Here is a 16156-nt window from a genome sequence, read left to right as displayed (position 1 = left end):
GGCCTTTCCCCTGAGAAACAAAACTCACCAGGCCAGGTTCCTGATGTCAGTTTGCAGGAGGCACTTGGCACTGTCAAACCAGCCACAGTTGCCTGTGGGGGCACCTTGCGTGTGGGAGGTATCCTGATCCGTGCGGAATTTCAGCATGCAGCTGGCCACTCCGGGCCACCGGGCCGTGGACACGAACGATGGCCTTTCCCCTGAGAAACAAAACTCACCAGGCCAGGTTCCTGATGTCAGTTTGCAGGAGGCACTTGGCACTGTCAAACCAGCCACAGTTGCCTGTGGGGGCACCTTGCGTGTGGGAGGTATCCTGATCCGTGCGGAATTTCAGCAGGCACCCGGCCACTCCTGGCCACGGGGCCCTGGACACGAACGATGGCCTTTCCCCAGAGAAACAAAACTCACCAGGCCAGGTTCCTGATGTCAGTTTGCAGGAGGCACTTGGCACTGTCAAACCAGCCACAGTTGCCTGTGGGGGCACCTTGCGTGTGGTTCGTATCCTGCTCCATGCGGAATTTCAGCAGGCAGCCGGCCACTCCGGGCCACCGGGCCCTGGACACGAACGATGGCCATTCCACGGAGAAACAAAACTCACCCGGCCAGGCTCCTGATGTCAGTTTGCAGGAGGCACTTGGCACTGTCAAACCAGCCACAGTTGCCTGTGGGGGCACCTTGCGTGTGGGAGGTATCCTGATCCGTGCGGAATTTCAGCATGCAGCTGGCCACTCCGGGCCACCGGGCCGTGGACACGAACGATGGCCTTTCCCCTGAGAAACAAAACTCACCAGGCCAGGTTCCTGATGTCAGTTTGCAGGAGGCACTTGGCACTGTCAAACCAGCCACAGTTGCCTGTGGGGGCACCTTGCGTGTGGGAGGTATCCTGATGCGTGCGGAATTTCAGCCTGCAGCTAGCCACTCCAGGCCACCGGGCCGTGAACACGAACGATGGCCTTTCCCCTGAGAAACAAAACTCACCAGGCCAGGTTCCTGATGTCAGTTTGCAAGAGGCACTTGGCACTGTCAAACCAGCCACAGTTGCCTGTGGGGGCACCTTGCCTCTGGGTCGTATCCTGCTCCGAGCGGAATTTCAGCAGGCAGCCGGCCACTCCGGGCCACCGGGCCCAGGACACGAACGATGGCCATTCCATAGAGAAACAAAACTCACCCGGCCAGGTTCCTGATGTCAGTTTGCAGGAGGCACTTGGCACTGTCAACCCAGCCACAGTTGCCTGTGGGGGCACCTTGCATCTGCGACGTATCCTGATCCATGCGGCATTTCAGCAGGCAGCCGGCCACACCGGGCTACCGGGCCCTGGCTACGAACGATTGCCTTTCCCCAGAGAAACAAAACTCACCAGGCCAGGTTCCTGATGTCAGGTTGCAGGAGGTACTTGGCACTGTCAAACCAGCGACAGTTGCCTGTGGGGACACCTTGCGTGTGGGAGGTATCCTGATCCGTGCGGAATTTCAGCATGCAGCTGGCCACTCCGGGCCACCGGGCCGTGGACACGAACGATGGCCTTTCCCCTGAGAAACAAAACTCACCAGGCCAGGTTCCTGATGTCAGTTTGCAGGAGGCACTTGGCACTGTCAAACCAGCCACAGTTGCCTGTGGGGGCACCTTGCGTGTGGGAGGTATCCTGATCCGTGCGGAATTTCAGCATGCAGCTGGCCACTCCGGGCCACCGGGCCGTGGACACGAACGATGGCCTTTCCCCTGAGAAACAAAACTCACCAGGCCAGGTTCCAGATGTCAGTTTGCAGGAGGCACTTGGCACTGTCAAACCAGACACAGTTGCCTGTGGGGGCACCTTTCATCTGGGAGGCATCCCGATCGGTGAGGAATTTCAGCAGGCAGCCGGCCACTCCGGGCTACCGGGCCCTGGCTACGAACGATTGCCTTTCCCCAGTGAAACAAAACTCACCAGGCCAGGTTCCTGATGTCAGTTTGCAGGAGGCACTTGGCACTGTCAAACCAGCCACAGTTGCCTGTGGGGGCACCTTGCATCTGGGAGGTATCCTGATGCGTGCGGAATTTCAGCCTGCAGCTGGCCACTCCAGGCCACCGGGCCGTGGACACGAACGATGGCCATTCCACAGAGAAACAAAACTCACCAGGCCAGGTTCCTGATGTCAGTTTGCAGGAGGCACTTGGCACTGTCAAACCAGCCACAGTTGCCTGTGTGGGCACCTTGCATCTGGGAGGTATCCTGATCCGTGCGGAATTTCAGCAGGCACCCGGCCACTCCGGGCCACCGCGCCTTGGACACGAACGATGGTCTTTCACCTGTGAAACAAAACTCACCAGGCCAGGTTCCTGATGTCAGTTTGCAGGAGGCACTTCGCACTGTCAAACCAGCCACAGTTGCCTGTGGGGGCACCTTGCCTCTGGGTCGTATCCTGCTCCGTGCGGAATTTCAGCAGGCACCCGGCCACTCCTGGCCACGGGGCCCTGGACACGAACGATGGCCTTTCCCCCGAGAAACAAAACTCACCAGGCCAGGTTCCTGATGTCAGTTTGCAGGAGGCACTTGGCACTGTCAACCCAGCCACAGTTGCCTGTGGGGGCACCTTACATCTGCGACGTATCCTGATCCATGCGGGATTTCAGCAGGCAGCCGGCCACTCCGGGCTACCGGGCCCTGGCTACGAACGATGGCCTTTCCCCTGAGAAACAAAACTCACCAGGCCAGGTTCCTGATGTCAGTTTGCAGGAGGCACTTGGCACTGTCAAACCAGCCACAGTTGCCTGTGGGGGCACCTTTCATCTGGGAGGCATCCCGAATGGTGAGGAATTTCAGCAAGCAGCCGGCCACTCCGGGCTACCGGGCCCTGGCTACGAACGATTGCCTTTCCCCAGAGAAACAAAACTCACCAGGCCAGGTTCCTGATGTCAGTTTGCAGGAGGCACTTGGCACTGTCAAACCAGCCACAGTTGCCTGTGTGGGCACCTTGCGTGTGGGAGGTATCCTGATCCGTGCGGAATTTCAGCATGCAGCTGGCCACTCCAGGCCACCGGGCCGTGGACACGAACGATGGTCTTTCACCTGTGAAACAAAACTCACCAGGCCAGGTTCCTGATGTCAGTTTGCAGGAGGCACTTGGCACTGTCAAACCAGCCACAGTTGCCTGTGGGGGCACCTTGCGTGTGGGAGGTATCCTGATCCGTGCGGAATTTCAGCAGGCACCCGGCCACTCCTGGCCACGGGGCCCTGGACACGAATGATGGCCTTTCCCCAGAGAAACAAAACTCACCAGGCCAGGTTCCTGATGTCAGTTTGCAGGAGGCACTTGGCACTGTCAAACCAGCCACAGTTGCCTGTGGGGGCACCTTTCATCTGGGAGGCATCCCGATCGGTGAGGAATTTCAGCAGGCAGCCGGCCACTCCGGGCTACCGGGCCCTGGCTACGAACGATTGCCTTTCCCCAGAGAAACAAAACTCACCAGGCCAGGTTCCTGATGTCAGTTTGCAGGAGGCACTTGGCACTGTCAAACCAGCCACAGTTGCCTGTGGGGGCACCTTGCGTGTGGGAGGTATCCTGATCCGTGCGGAATTTCAGCATGCAGCTGGCCACTCCGGCCCACCGGGCCGTGGACACGAACGATGGCCTTTCCCCTGAGAAACAAAACTCACCAGGCCAGGTTCCTGATGTCAGTTTGCAGGAGGCACTTGGCACTGTCAAACCAGCCACAGTTGCCTGTGGGGGCACCTTGCGTGTGGGAGGTATCCTGATCCGTGCGGAATTTCAGCATGCAGCTGGCCATTCCGGGCCACCGGGCCGTGGACACGAACGATGGCCTTTCCCCTGAGAAACAAAACTCACCAGGCCAGGTTCCTGATGTCAGTTTGCAGGAGGCACTTGGCACTGTCAAACCAGCCACAGTTGCCTGTGGGGGCACCTTGCGTGTGGGAGGTATCCTGATCCGTGCGGAATTTCAGCAGGCACCCGGCCACTCCTGGCCACGGGGCCCTGGACACGAAGGATGGCCTTTCCCCAGAGAAACAAAACTCACCAGGCCAGGTTCCTGATGTCAGTTTGCAGGAGGCACTTGGCACTGTCAAACCAGCCACAGTTGCCTGTGGGGGCACCTTGCCTCTGGGTCGTATCCTGATCCGTGCGGAATTTCAGCAGGCACCCGGCCACTCCGGGCCACCGCGCCCTGGACACGAACGATGGTCTTTCACCTGTGAAACAAAACTCACCCGGCCAGGCTCCTGATGTCAGTTTGCAGGAGGCACTTGGCACTGTCAAACCAGCCACAGTTGCCTGTGGGGGCACCTTGCGTGTGGGAGGTATCCTGATCCGTGCGGAATTTCAGCATGCAGCTGGCCACTCCGGGCCACCGGGCCGTGGACACGAACGATGGCCTTTCCCCTGAGAAACAAAACTCACCAGTCCAGGTTCCTGATGTCAGTTTGCAGGAGGCACTTGGCACTGTCAAACCAGCCACAGTTGCCTGTGGGGGCACCTTGCATCTGGGACGTATCCTGATCCGTGCGGAATTTCAGCATGCAGCTGGCCACTCCGGGCCACCGGGCCGTGGACACGAACGATGGCCTTTCCCCTGAGAAACAAAACTCACCAGGCCAGGTTCCTGATGTCAGTTTGCAAGAGGCGCTCGGCACTGTCAAACCAGACACAGTTGCCTGTGGGGGCACCTTTCATCTGGGAGGCATCCCGATCGGTGAGGAATTTCAGCAGGCAGCCGGCCACTCCGGGCTACCGGGCCCTGGCTACGAACGATTGCCTTTCCCCAGTGAAACAAAACTCACCAGGCCAGGTTCCTGATGTCAGTTTGCAGGAGGCACTTGGCACTGTCAAACCAGCCACAGTTGCCTGTGGGGGCACCTTGCGTGTGGGAGGTATCCTGATGCGTGCGGAATTTCAGCCTGCAGCTGGCCACTCCAGGCCACCGGGCCGTGGACACGAACGATGGCCTTTCCCCTGAGAAACAAAACTCACCAGGCCAGGTTCCTGATGTCAGTTTGCAAGAGGCACTTGGCACTGTCAAACCAGCCACAGTTGCCTGTGGGGGCACCTTTCATCTGGGAGGCATCCCGAATGGTGAGGAATTTCAGCAGGCAGCCGGCCACTCCGGGCTACCGGCCCCTGGCTACGAACGATTGCCTTTCCCCAGAGAAACAAAACTCACCAGGCCAGGTTCCTGATGTCAGTTTGCAGGAGGCACTTGGCACTGTCAAACCAGCCACAGTTGCCTGTGGGGGCACCTTGCGTGTGGGAGGTATCCTGATCCGTGCGGAATTTCAGCATGCAGCTGGCCACTCCAGGCCACCGGGCCGTGGACACGAACGATGGCCTTTCCCCTGAGAAACAAAACTCACCAGGCCAGGTTCCTGATGTCAGTTTGCAAGAGGCACTTGGCACTGTCAAACCAGCCACAGTTGCCTGTGGGGGCACCTTGCCTCTGGGTCGTATCCTGCCCCGTGCGGAATTTCAGCAGGAAGCCGGCCACTCCGGGCCACCGGGCCCTGGACACGAACGATGGCCATTCCACAGAGAAACAAAACTCACCAGGCCAGGTTCCTGATGTCAGTTTGCAGGAGGCACTTGGCATTGTCAAACCAGCCACAGTTGCCTGTGTGGGCACCTTGCATCTGGGAGGTATCCTGATCCGTGCGGAATTTCAGCAGGCACCCGGCCACTCCGGGCCACCGCGCCCTGGACACGAACGATGGTCTTTCACCTGTGAAACAAAACTCACCAGGCCAGGTTCCTGATGTCAGTTTGCAGGAGGCACTTGTCACTGTCAAACCAGCCACAGTTGCCTGTGGGGGCACCTTGCCTCTGGGTCGTATCCTGCTCCGTGCGGAATTTCAGCAGGCACCCGGCCACTCCTGACCACGGGGCCCTGGACACGAACGATGGCCTTTCCCCCGAGAAACAAAACTCACCAGGCCAGGTTCCTGATGTCAGTTTGCAGGAGGCACTTGGCACTGTCAACCCAGCCACAGTTGCCTGTGGGGGCACCTTGCATCTGCGACGTATCCTGATCCATGCGGGATTTCAGCAGGCAGCCGGCCACACCGGGCTACCGGGCCCTGGCTACGAACGATTGCCTTTCCCCAGAGAAACAAATCTCACCAGGCCAGGTTCCTGATGTCAGGTTGCAGGAGGCACTTGGCACTGTCAAACCAGCGACAGTTGCCTGTTAGGGCACCTTGCGTGTGGGAGGTATCCTGATCCGTGCGGAATTTCAGCATGCAGCTGGCCACTCCGGGCCACCGGGCCGTGGACACGAACGATGGCCTTTCCCCTGAGAAACAAAACTCACCAGGCCAGGTTCCTGATGTCAGTTTGCAAGAGGCACTTGGCACTGTCAAACCAGCCACAGTTGCCTGTGGGGGCACCTTTCATCTGGGAGGCATCCCGAATGGTGAGGAATTTCAGCAGGCAGCCGGCCACTCCGGGCTACCGGGCCCTGGCTACGAACGATTGCCTTTCCCCAGAGAAACAAAACTCACCAGGCCAGGTTCCTGATGTCAGTTTGCAGGAGGCACTTGGCACTGTCAAACCAGCCACAGTTGCCTGTGGGGGCACCTTGCGTGTGGGAGGTATCCTGATCCGTGCGGAATTTCAGCATGCAGCTGGCCACTCCAGGCCACCGGGCCGTGGACACGAACGATGGCCTTTCCCCTGAGAAACAAAACTCACCAGTCCAGGTTCCTGATGTCAGTTTGCAGGAGGCACTTGGCACTGTCAAACCAGCCACAGTTGCCTGTGGGGGCACCTTGCGTGTGGGAGGTATCCTGATCCGTGCGGAATTTCAGCATGCAGCTGGCCACTCCGGGCCACCGGGCCGTGGACACGAAGGATGGCCTTTCCCCTGAGAAACAAAACTCACCAGGCCAGGTTCCTGATGTCAGTTTGCAAGAGGCGCTCGGCACTGTCAAACCAGACACAGTTGCCTGTGGGGGCACCTTTCATCTGGGAGGCATCCCGATCGGTGAGGAATTTCAGCAGGCAGCCCGTCACTCCGGGCCACTGGGACCTGGCTATCAACAATGGCCTTTCCCCAGAGAAACAAAAGTCACCAGGCCAGGTTCCTGATGTCAGTTTGCAGGAGGCACTTGGCACTGTCAAACCAGCCACAGTTGCCTGTGGTGGTACCTTCGGTCTGGGAGGCATCCTGATCCGTGCGGAATTTCAGCAGGCAGCTGGCCATTCCAGGCCCCCGGGTCCTGGATATGAACCATATTTCAGTAGATAAACAAAACTCACCAGGCCAGGTTCCTGATGTCAGTTTGCAAGAGGCACTTGGCACTGTCAAACCAGCCACAGTTGCCTGTGGTGGTACCTTCGGTCCGGGAGGCATCCTAATGGGTGAGGAATTTCAGCAGGCAGCCGGCCACTCCGGGCCACCGGGCCCTGGACACGAACGATGGCCATTCCACAGAGAAACAAAACTCACCAGGCGAGGTTCCTGATGTCAGTTTGCAGGAGGCACTTGGCACTGTCAAACCAGCCACAGTTGCCTGTGGGGGCACCTTGCATCTGGGACGTATCCTGATCCGTGCGGAATTTCAGCAGGCAGCCCGCCACTCCGGTCCAACAGGCCCTGGAGACGAAGGATGGCCTTTCCCCAGAGAAACAAAACTGACCAGGCCAGGTTCCTGATGTCAGTTTGCAGGTGGCACTTGGCACTGTCAAACCAGCCACAGCTGCCTGTGGGGGCTCCTTGCATCTCGGCGGCATCCTGATCCGTGCGGAATTTCAGCAGGCAGCCGGCCACTCCAGGCCACTGCGCCCTGGACAGGAACCATCCCCTTTCCCCAGAGAAACAAAACTCACCAGGCCAGGTTCCTGATGTCAGTTGGCAGGAGGCACTTGGCACTGTCAAACCAGCCACAGTTGCCTGTCGTGGCACCTTCGGTCCGGGAGGCATCCTAATCGGTGAGGAATTTCAGCAGGCAGCCGGCCACTCCGGGCCACCGGGCCCTGGACACGAACGATGGCCATTCCACAGAGAAACAAAACTCACCAGGCCATGTTCCTGATGTCAGTTTGCAGGAGGCACTTGGCACTGTCAAACCAGCCACAGTTGCCTGTGGGGGCACCTTGCATCTGGGACGTATCCTGATCCGTGTGGAATTTCAGCAGGCAGCCCGCCACTCCGGTCCAACAGGCCCTGGAGACGAAGGATGGCCTTTCCCCAGAGAAACAAAACTCAGCAGGCCAGGTTCCTGATGTCAGTTTGCAGGTGGCACTTGGCACTGTCAAACCAGCCACAGTTGCCTGTGGGGGCACCTTTCATCTGGGAGGCATCCCAATCGGTGAGGAATTTCTGCAGGCAGCCCGTCACTCCGGGCCACCGGGACCTGGCTATAAACAATCGCCTTTCCCCAGAGAAACAAAAGTCACCAGGCCAGGTTCCTGATGTCAGTTTGCAGGAGGCACTTGGCACTGTCAAACCAGCCACAGTTGCCTGTGGTGGTACCTTCGGTCTGGGAGGCATCCTGATCCGTGCGGAATTTCAGCAGGCAGCTGGCCATTCCAGGCCACCGGGTCCTGGATATGAACCATATTTCAGTAGATAAACAAAACTCACCAGGCCAGGTTCCTGATGTCAGTTTGCAGGTGGCACTTGGCACTGTCAAACCAGCCACAGTTGCCTGTGGTGGTACCTTCGGTCCGGGAGGCATCCTAATCGGTGAGGAATTTCAGCAGGCAGCCGGCCACTCCGGGCCACCGGGCCCTGGACACAAAGGATGGCCTTTCCCCTGAGAAACAAAACTCACCAGGCCAGGTTCCTGATGTCAGTTTGCAAGAGGCACTTGGCACTGTCAAACCAGCCACAGTTGCCTGTGGTGGTACCTTCGGTCCGGGAGGCATCCTAATCGGTGAGGAATTTCAGCAGGCAGTCGGCCACTCCGGGCCACCGGGCCCTGGACACGAACGATGGCCATTCCACAGAGAAACAAAACTCACCAGGCCAGGTTCCTGATGTCAGTTTGCAGGTGGCACTTGGCACTGTCAAACCAGCCACAGTTGCCTGTGGGGGCACCTTTCATCTGGGAGGCATCCCAATCGGTGAGGAATTTCCGCAGGCAGCCCGTCACTCCGGGCCACCGGGACCTGGCTATCAACAATCGCCTTTCCCCAGAGAAACAAAAGTCACCAGGCCAGGTTCCTGATGTCAGTTTGCAGGAGGCACTTGGCACTGTCAAACCAGCCACAGTTGCCTGTGGTGGTACCTTCGGTCTGGGAGGCATCCTGATCCGTGCGGAATTTCAGCAGGCAGCTGGCCATTCCAGGCCACCGGGTCCTGGATATGAACCATATTTCAGTAGATAAACAAAACTCACCAGGCCAGGTTCCTGATGTCAGTTTGCAGGAGGCACTTGGCACTGTCAAACCAGCCACAGTTGCCTGTGGTGGTACCTTCGGTCCGGGAGGCGTCCTAATCGGTGAGGAATTTCAGCAGGCAGCCGGCCACTCCGGGCCACCGGGCCCTGGACACGAAGGATGGCCTTTCCCCTGAGAAACAAAACTCACCAGGCCAGGTTCCTGATGTCAGTTTGCAGGAGGCACTTGGCACTGTCAAACCAGCCACAGTTGCCTGTGGTGGTACCTTCGGTCCGGGAGGCATCCTAATCGGTGAGGAATTTCAGCAGGCAGCCGGCCACTCCGGGCCACCGGGCCCTGGACACGAACGATGGCCATTCCACAGAGAAACAAAACTCACCAGGCCAGGTTCCTGATGTCAGTTTGCAGGAGGCACTTGGCACTGTCAAACCAGCCACAGTTGCCTGTGGGGGCACCTTGCATCTGGGACGTATCCTGATCCGTGCGGAATTTCAGCAGGCAGCCCGCCACTCCGGTCCAACAGGCCCTGGAGACGAAGGATGGCCTTTCCCCAGAGAAACAAAACTGACCAGGCCAGGTTCCTGATGTCAGTTTGCAGGTGGCACTTGGCACTGTCAAACCAGCCACAGCTGCCTGTGGGGGCTCCTTGCATCTCGGCGGCATCCTGATCCGTGCGGAATTTCAGCAGGCAGCCGGCCACTCCAGGCCACTGCGCCCTGGACAGGAACCATCCCCTTTCCCCAGAGAAACAAAACTCACCAGGCCAGGTTCCTGATGTCAGTTGGCAGGAGGCACTTGGCACTGTCAAACCAGCCACAGTTGCCTGTCGTGGCACCTTCGGTCCGGGAGGCATCCTAATCGGTGAGGAATTTCAGCAGGCAGCCGGCCACTCCGGGCCACCGGGCCCTGGACACGAACGATGGCCATTCCACAGAGAAACAAAACTCACCAGGCCATGTTCCTGATGTCAGTTTGCAGGAGGCACTTGGCACTGTCAAACCAGCCACAGTTGCCTGTGGGGGCACCTTGCATCTGGGACGTATCCTGATCCGTGTGGAATTTCAGCAGGCAGCCCGCCACTCCGGTCCAACAGGCCCTGGAGACGAAGGATGGCCTTTCCCCAGAGAAACAAAACTCAGCAGGCCAGGTTCCTGATGTCAGTTTGCAGGTGGCACTTGGCACTGTCAAACCAGCCACAGTTGCCTGTGGGGGCACCTTTCATCTGGGAGGCATCCCAATCGGTGAGGAATTTCTGCAGGCAGCCCGTCACTCCGGGCCACCGGGACCTGGCTATAAACAATCGCCTTTCCCCAGAGAAACAAAAGTCACCAGGCCAGGTTCCTGATGTCAGTTTGCAGGAGGCACTTGGCACTGTCAAACCAGCCACAGTTGCCTGTGGTGGTACCTTCGGTCTGGGAGGCATCCTGATCCGTGCGGAATTTCAGCAGGCAGCTGGCCATTCCAGGCCACCGGGTCCTGGATATGAACCATATTTCAGTAGATAAACAAAACTCACCAGGCCAGGTTCCTGATGTCAGTTTGCAGGTGGCACTTGGCACTGTCAAACCAGCCACAGTTGCCTGTGGTGGTACCTTCGGTCCGGGAGGCATCCTAATCGGTGAGGAATTTCAGCAGGCAGCCGGCCACTCCGGGCCACCGGGCCCTGGACACAAAGGATGGCCTTTCCCCTGAGAAACAAAACTCACCAGGCCAGGTTCCTGATGTCAGTTTGCAAGAGGCACTTGGCACTGTCAAACCAGCCACAGTTGCCTGTGGTGGTACCTTCGGTCCGGGAGGCATCCTAATCGGTGAGGAATTTCAGCAGGCAGTCGGCCACTCCGGGCCACCGGGCCCTGGACACGAACGATGGCCATTCCACAGAGAAACAAAACTCACCAGGCCAGGTTCCTGATGTCAGTTTGCAGGTGGCACTTGGCACTGTCAAACCAGCCACAGTTGCCTGTGGGGGCACCTTTCATCTGGGAGGCATCCCAATCGGTGAGGAATTTCCGCAGGCAGCCCGTCACTCCGGGCCACCGGGACCTGGCTATCAACAATCGCCTTTCCCCAGAGAAACAAAAGTCACCAGGCCAGGTTCCTGATGTCAGTTTGCAGGAGGCACTTGGCACTGTCAAACCAGCCACAGTTGCCTGTGGTGGTACCTTCGGTCTGGGAGGCATCCTGATCCGTGCGGAATTTCAGCAGGCAGCTGGCCATTCCAGGCCACCGGGTCCTGGATATGAACCATATTTCAGTAGATAAACAAAACTCACCAGGCCAGGTTCCTGATGTCAGTTTGCAGGAGGCACTTGGCACTGTCAAACCAGCCACAGTTGCCTGTGGTGGTACCTTCGGTCCGGGAGGCGTCCTAATCGGTGAGGAATTTCAGCAGGCAGCCGGCCACTCCGGGCCACCGGGCCCTGGACACGAAGGATGGCCTTTCCCCTGAGAAACAAAACTCACCAGGCCAGGTTCCTGATGTCAGTTTGCAGGAGGCACTTGGCACTGTCAAACCAGCCACAGTTGCCTGTGGTGGTACCTTCGGTCCGGGAGGCATCCTAATCGGTGAGGAATTTCAGCAGGCAGCCGGCCACTCCGGGCCACCGGGCCCTGGACACGAACGATGGCCATTCCACAGAGAAACAAAACTCACCAGGCCAGGTTCCTGATGTCAGTTTGCAGGAGGCACTTGGCACTGTCAAACCAGCCACAGTTGCCTGTGGGGGCACCTTGCATCTCGGCGGCATACTGATCCGTGCGGAATTTCAGCAGGCAGCCGGCCACTCCGGGCCACCGGGCCTGTCTAAGAACCATGGCCATTCCCCAGAGAAAAAAAAGTCACCAGGCCAGGTTCCTGATGTCAGTTTGCAGGAGGCACTTTGCACTGTCAAACCAGCCACAGTTGCCTGTGGTGGTACCTTCGGTTTGGGAGGCATCCTGATCCGTGCGGAATTTCAGCAGGCAGCCGCCACTCCAGGCCTCCGGGCCCTGGACAGGAACCATCCCCTTTCCCCAGAGAAAAAAACTCACCAGGCCAGGTTCCTGATGTCAGTTTGCAGGAGGCACTTGGCACTGTCAAACCAGCCACAGTTGCCTGTGGTGGTACCTTCGGTGCGGGAGGCATCCTGTTCGGGGCGGAATTTCAGGAGGCAGCCGGCCACTCCGTGCCACCGGGCCCTGACTATGAACCACGGCCTTTCCCCAGAGAAACAAAACTCACCAGGCCAGGTTCCTGATGTCAGTTTGCAGGAGGCACTTGGCACTGTCAAACCAGCCACAGTTGCCTGTGGGGGCTCCTTACATCTCGGCGGCATCCTGATCCGTGCGGAATTTCAGCAGGCAGCCGGCCACTCCGGGCCACTGGGCCCTGGACACGAACGATGGCCTTTCCCCAACGAAACAAAACTCACCAGGCCAGGGTCCTGATGTCAGTTTGCAGGAGACACTTTGCACTGTCAAACCAGCCACAGTTGCCTGTGGGGGCACCTTGCATCTCGGCGGCATACTGATCCGTGCGGAATTTCAGCAGGCAGCCGGCCACTCCGGGCCACCGGGCCTGTCTATAAACCATGGCCTTTCCCCAGAGAAAAAAAAGTCACCAGGCCAGGTTCCTGAGGTCAGTTTGCAGGAGGCACTTGGCACTGTCAAACCAGCCACAGTTGCCTGTCGTGGCACCTTCGGTCCGGGAGGCATCCTAATCGGTGAGGAATTTCAGCAGGCAGCTTGCCACTCCGGGCCACCGGGCCCTGGACACGAACGATGGCCTTTCCCCTGAGAAACAAAACTCACCAGGCCAGGTTCCTGATGTCAGTTTGCAGGAGGCACTTGGCACTGTCAAACCAGCCACAGTTGCCTGTGGTGGTACCTTCGGTCTGGGAGGCATCCTGATCCGTGCGGAATTTCAGCAGGCAGCTGGCCATTCCAGGCCACCGGGTCCTGGATATGAACCATATTTCAGTAGATAAACAAAACTCACCAGGCCAGGTTCCTGATGTCAGTTTGCAAGAGGCACTTGGCACTGTCAAACCAGCCACAGTTGCCTGTGGTGGTACCTTCGGTCCGGGAGGCATCCTAATGGGTGAGGAATTTCAGCAGGCAGCCGGCCACTCCGGGCCACCGGGCCCTGGACACGAACGATGGCCATTCCACAGAGAAACAAAACTCACCAGGCCAGGTTCCTCATGTCAGTTTGCAGGAGGCACTTGGCACTGTCAAACCAGCCACAGTTGCCTGTGGGGGCACCTTGCATCTGGGACGTATCCTGATCCGTGCGGAATTTCAGCAGGCAGCCCGCCACTCCGGTCCAACAGGCCCTGGAGACGAAGGATGGCCTTTCCCCAGAGAAACAAAACTGACCAGGCCAGGTTCCTGATGTCAGTTTGCAGGTGGCACTTGGCACTGTCAAACCAGCCACAGCTGCCTGTGGGGGCTCCTTGCATCTCGGCGGCATCCTGATCCGTGCGGAATTTCAGCAGGCAGCCGGCCACTCCAGGCCACTGGGCCCTGGACACGAACGATGGCCTTTCCCCAACGAAACAAAACTCACCAGGCCAGGGTCCTGATGTCAGTTTGCAGGAGACACTTTGCACTGTCAAACCAGCCACAGTTGCCTGTGGGGGCACCTTACATCTCGGACGTATCCTGATCCGTGCGGAATTTCAGCAGGCAGCCGGCCACTCCGGGCCACCGGGCCTGTCTATGAACCATGGCCTTTCCCCAGAGAAAAAAAAGTCACCAGGCCAGGTTCCTGATGTCAGTTTGCAGGAGGCACTTGGCACTGTCAATCCAGCCGCAGTTGCCTGTGGTGGTACTTTCAGTCCGGGAGGCATCCTGATCGGTGCGGAATTTCAGCAGGCAGCCAGCCACTCCGGGCCACTGGGCCCTGGACACGAACGATGGCCTTTCCCCAACGAAACAAAAGTCACCAGGCCAGGGTCCTGATGTCAGTTTGCAGGAGACACTTGGCACTGTCAAACCAGCCACAGTTGCCTGTGGGGGCACCTTGCATCTCGGCGGCATACTGATCCGTGCGGAATTTCAGCAGGCAGCCAGCCACTCCGGGCCACCGGGCCTGTCTATGAACCATGGCCTTTCCCCAGAGAAAAAAAAGTCACCAGGCCAGGTTCCTGATGTCAATTTGCAGGAGGCACTTGGCACTGTCAAACCAGCCACAGTTGCCTGTGGGGGCACCTTGCATCTGGGACGTATCCTGATCCGTGCGGGATTTCAGTAGGCAGCCCGCCACTCCGGTCCAACAGGCCCTGGAGACGAAGGATGGCCTTTCCCCAGAGAAACAAAACTGACCAGGCCAGGTTCCTGATGTCAGTTTGCAGGAGGCACTTGGCACTGTCAAACCAGCCACAGTTGCCTGTGGTGGTACCTTCGGTTTGGGAGGCATCCTGATCCGTGCGGAATTTCAGCAGGCAGCCGCCACTCCAGGCCTCCGGGCCCTGGACAGGAACCATCCCCTTTCCCCAGAGAAAAAAACTCACCAGGCCAGGTTCCTGATGTCAGTTTGCCGGAGGCACTTGGCACTGTCAAACCAGCCACAGTTGCCTGTGGTGGTACCTTCGGTGCGGGAGGCATCCTGTTCGGTGCGGAATTTCAGGAGGCAGCCGGCCACTCCGGGCCACCGGGCCCTGGATACGAACGATGGCCTTTCCCCTGAGAAACAAAACTCACCAGGCCAGGTTCCTGATGTCAGTTTGCAGGTGGCACTTGGCACTGTCAAACCAGCCACAGTTGCCTGTGGGGGCACCTTGCATCTCGGCGGCATCCTGATCCGTGCGGAATTTCAGCAGGCAGCCGGCCGTTCCAGGCCACCGGGACCTGGCTATCAACAATCGCCATTCACCAGAGAAACAAAAGTCACCAGGCCAGGTTCCTGATGTCAGTTTGCAGGAGGCACTTGGCACTGTCAAACCAGCCACAGTTGCCTGTGGTGGTACCTTCGGTCCGGGAGGCATCCTGATCCGTGCGGAATTTCAGCAGGCAGCCGGCCACTCCGGGCCACCGGGTCCTGGATATGAACCATATTTCAGTAGATAAACAAAACTCACCAGGCCAGGTTCCTGATGTCAGTTTGCAGGTGGCACTTGGCACTGTCAAACCAGCCACAGTTGCCTGTGGTGGTACCTTCGGTCCGGGAGGCATCCTAATCGGTGAGGAATTTCAGCAGGCAGCCGGCCACTCCGGGCCACCGGGCCCTGGACACGAAGGATGGCCTTTCCCCTGAGAAACAAAACTCACCAGGCCAGGTTCCTGATGTCAGTTTGCAGGAGACACTTGGCACTGTCAAACCAGCCACAGTTGCCTGTGGGGGCACCTTGCATCTCGGCGGCATACTGATCCGTGCGGAATTTCAGCAGGCAGCCGGCCACTCCGGGCCACCGGGCCCTGGACACGAACGATGGCCATTCCCCAGAGAAAAAAAAGTCACCAGGCCAGGTTCCTGATGTCAGTTTGCAGGAGGCACTTGGCACTGTCAAACCAGCCACAGTTGCCCGTGGGGGCACCTTGCATCTGGGACGTATCCTGATCCGTGCGGAATTTCAGCAGGCAGCCGGCCACTCCGGTCCAACAGGCCCTGGAGACGAAGGATGGCCTTTCCCCAGAGAAACAAAACTCAACAGGCCAGGTTCCTGATGTCAGTTTGCAGGTGGCACTTGGCACTGTCAAACCAGCCACAGTTGCCTGTGGGGGCTCCTTGCATCTCGGCGGCATCCTGATCCGTGCGGAATTTCAGCAGGCAGCCCGCCACTTTGGGCCACCGGGCCCTAAACGCGAACGATGGCCTTTCCCCAGAGAAACAAAACTCACCAGGCCA

Source organism: Passer domesticus, chromosome W (genome assembly GCF_036417665.1).
Source record: "Passer domesticus isolate bPasDom1 chromosome W, bPasDom1.hap1, whole genome shotgun sequence".
Taxonomy (NCBI): Eukaryota; Metazoa; Chordata; class Aves; order Passeriformes; family Passeridae; genus Passer; species Passer domesticus.
Note: the sequence above shows the minus strand (reverse complement) of the source record.